This window comes from Arachis ipaensis, chromosome B8 (genome assembly GCF_059453495.1).
Source record: "Arachis ipaensis isolate K30076 ecotype BB chromosome B8, ASM5945349v1, whole genome shotgun sequence".
NCBI lineage: Eukaryota > Viridiplantae > Streptophyta > Magnoliopsida > Fabales > Fabaceae > Arachis > Arachis ipaensis.
In genome coordinates this window covers 116,960,451-116,964,294 of record NC_142443.1, presented here as the reverse complement: position 1 = coordinate 116,964,294, position 3,844 = coordinate 116,960,451, and the positions used below count along the sequence as shown (strand labels likewise).

The window sequence follows — 3,844 nt, the reverse complement described above, 5'->3', positions numbered from 1 at the left end:
TTTCTGCTTGCTTTTTCTTTTTCTTTCTATTTTTTTTCGCCTATTATTTTTTTTTTCTGCAAGCTTTGTTCTTTGCTGCTTTTTCTTGCTTCAAGAATCATTTTTATGATTTTTTAGATTATCAAATAACATGTCTCCTAGTCATCATTCTTTCAAGAGCCAACATATTTAACATTCTTAAACAACAGCTTCAAAAGACATATGCACTGTTCAAGCATACATTCAGAAAACAAGAAGCATTGTCACCACATCAATATAATTAAGCTAAGTTCAAGGATAAATTCGAAACTCATGTACTTCTTGTTCTTTTGATTTAAAACATTTTTCATTTAAGAGAGGTGATGGATTCATAGGACATTCATATCTTTAAGACAAAGTTACTAACTACTAATGATCATGTAATGAAGACACAAACACAGATAAGCACATAACATAGAAACGAAAAACAGAAGAAAAAAGAACAAGGAATGAATCCACCTTAGTGATGGTGGCGTTTCCTTCTTGAGGAACCAATGATGTCCTTGAGCTCTTCTATGTCTCTTCCTTGTCTTTGTTGCTCCTCCTTCATTGCTTTTAGATATTCTCTGATTTCATGAAGGATGATGGAGTGCTCTTGATGTTCCACCCTTAGTTGCTTCCAATAATTGTGTGGAAGAAAATGTATCCCCTGAGGTATCTCAGGGATCTCTTGATTTGCAGTCAAATGTTCTACCACTGAGCTATAGACCCTTGATGGAAGCTTTTGTCTTCCCTTTCCTCTTTCTAGAGGTTTCTCTGGCCTTAGGTGACATCAATGGTTATGGAAAAAACAAAAAAGCTATGCTTTTACCACACCAAACTTAGAATGTTGCTCGCCCTCGAGCAAAAGAAGAAAGAATAAGAGAAGAAGAAGAAGGTATGGAGGAGATGGAGGGAGGTGTATATTCGGCCATATGGGTGGGATTGGGTGGGGAAGAGATGTTGAATTTTTGAAGGTAAGTGGGTGTATGGGTGTGAGTGGTAAATGGAAGACAGAAGGGATGAGTGTTTATTGGGAATAGAGGATGATTGAGAAGAGAGAAGAGAGTGAGTGAAGGTAGGTGGGGGTCCTGTGGGGTCCACAGATCTTGGGGTGTCAAGGCATTTACATCCCTGCACCAATTTAAGCATGCAAAATGCCTTTGCACACAACTCTGGGCGTTCAGCGCCAGGTTGGTGCCCATTTTGGGCGTTCAACGCCCCTTTGCTGCCATTTCTGGCGTTGAACGCCAGAACCATGCTTGTTCTGGGCGTTCAGCGCCAGGATGCTCCCATTCTGGGCGTTCAGCGCCAGAATTATACTCTGTTCTGGCATTTGAACGCCAGACAGATGCTCCTCCAGGGTGTGATTTTTCTTTTGCTGTTTTTGATTCCGTTTTTGATTTTTTTTTGTTTATTTTGTGACTCCATATGATCATGAACCTAAGAAAACATGAAAAACAATAAAAATAAGAATTAGATAAACATTGGGTTGCCTCCCAACAAGCGCTTCTTTAATGTCAATAGCTTGACAGTGGGCTCTCATGGAGCCTCACAGATGTGCAGAGCTTTGTTGAGACTCTCCAACACCAAACTTAGAGTTTGGATATGGGAGTTCAACACCAAACTTAGAGTTTGGTTGTGGCCTTCCAACACCAAACTTAGAGTTTGACTGTGGGGGCTCTGGTTGACTCTGCTTGGAGAGAAGCTTTTCCTGCTTCCTCTCCATGGTTGCAGAGGGAGATCCTTGAGTTTTGAATACAAGGGAGTTCTCATTCCATTGAAGGACTATTTCACCTCTGTCAACATCAATCACAGCTCTTGCTATGGCCAGGAAAGGTCTTCCTAGGATGATGGATTCATCCTCTTCCTTTCCAGTATCCAGGACTATGAAATCAGCAGGGATGTAAAGGCCCTCAACCTTTACTAAAACGTCCTCTACTTGTCCATAAGCCTGTTTTCTTGAACTGTCTGCCATCTCTAATGAGATTTTAGCAGCTTGCACCCCATAGATTCCCAGTTTCTCTATTACAGAGAGGGGCATGAGGTTTATCCCTGAACCAAGGTCACACAGAGCCTTAAAGATCATGGTGCCTATGGTACAAGGGATTATGAACTTTCCAGGATCCTGTCTCTTCTGAGGCAATGTCAGTTGATCCAGATCACTTAGTTCATTGATGAACAAGGGAGGTTCAACTTCCCAAGCATCAATGCCAAATAATTTGGCATTCAGCTTCATGATTGCACCAAGAAACTTGGCAGTTTGCTCTTCAGTGACATCCTCATTCTCTTCAGAAGAGGAATACTCATTAGAGCTCATGAAGGGCATAAGGAGGTTCAATGGAATCTCTATGGTCTCTAGATGAGTCTCAAATTCCTTTGGTTCCTCAGAGGGAAGCTCCTTATTGATCACTGGACGTCCCAGGAGGTCTTCCTCCTTGGGATTCACGTCCTCTCCTTCCCTTACAGGTTCGGCCATGGCGCTTATGTCAATGGCCTTGCACTCTCCTTTTGGGTTCTCTTCTGTATTGCTTGGGAGAGTACTAGGAGGGATTTCAGTGATTCTTTTACTCAGCTGGCCCACTTGTGCTTCCAGATTTCTAATGGAAGACCTTGTTTCATTCATGAAACTTACAGTGGCCTTAGATAGATCAGAGACTAGATTTGCTAAATTAGAAGCATTTTGTTCAGAGTTCTCTGTCTGTTGCTGAGTTGATGATGGAAAAGGCTTGCTATTGCTAAACCTGTTTCTTCCACCATTATTAAAGCCTTGTTGGGGCTTTTGATCCTTCCATGAGAAATTTGGATGATTTCTCCATGTTGAGTTATAGGTGTTTCCATAAGGTTCACCTAAGTAATTTACCTCTGCTATTGCAGGGTTCTCAGGATCATAAGCTTCTTCTTCAGAAGATGCTTCTTGAGTACTGTTGGATGCAGCTTGCATTCCATGCAGACTCTGAGAGATCATATTGACTTGCTGAGTCAATATTTTATTCTGAGCCAATATGGCATTCAGAGTATCAACCTCAAGAACTCCCTTCTTCATAGGCGTCCCATTACTCACAGGATTCCTTTCAGAAGTGTACATGAACTGGTTATTAGCAACCATGTCAATGAGTTCTTGAGCTTCTGCAGGCGTTTTCTTTAGGTGAATGGATCCACCTGCAGAAGTGTCCAGTGACATCTTTGATAGCTCAGATAAACCATCATAGAATATATCCAGGATGGTCCATTCTGAAAGCATGTCAGAAGGACACTTTTTAGTCAACTGTTTGTATCTTTCCCAAGCTTCATAGAGGGATTCACCTTCTTTCTGTCTGAAGGTTTGAACATCAGCTCTAAGCTTGCTCAGCTTTTGAGGAGGAAAGTACTTGGCTAAGAAAGCCGTGACCAGCTTATCCCAAGAGTTCAGGCTGTCTTTAGGTTGAGAATCCAACCATAATCTAGCTCTGTCTCTTACAGCAAAAGGGAAAAGCATGAGCCTGTAGACTTTAGGATCTATTCCATTAGTCTTAACAGTATCACATATCTGCAAGAATTCAGTTAAGAACTGAAAAGGATCTTCAGATGGAAGTCCATGAAACTTGCAGTTCTGCTGCATCAGAGAAACTAATTGAGGTTTCAGCTCAAAGTTGTTTGCTCCAATGGCAGGAATGGAGATGCTTCTTCCATGTAAATTGGAATTAGGTGCAGTAAAGTCACCAAGCATCTTCCTTGCATTATTATTATTTTCGGCTGCCATCTCCTCTGCCTGTTCGAAAATTTCTGAAAGGTTATCTCTGGATTGTTGTATTTTAGCTTCTCTTAATTTTCTCTTCAGAGTCCTTTCAGGTTCTGGATCTGCTTC

At 41.4% G+C, this 3,844-nt stretch overlaps 1 non-coding gene across 1 annotated transcript; it reads left to right on the top strand.

The window, feature by feature from the left end:
• The first annotated feature begins 3,235 nt into the window (after window positions 1-3,235).
• LOC148549369 (small nucleolar RNA R71) lies at window positions 3,236-3,343 on the top strand. Its single transcript, XR_015897631.1, has one exon. It is a non-coding gene; the product is annotated as a small nucleolar RNA R71 (small nucleolar RNA).
• Window positions 3,344-3,844: the final 501 nt, after the last annotated feature.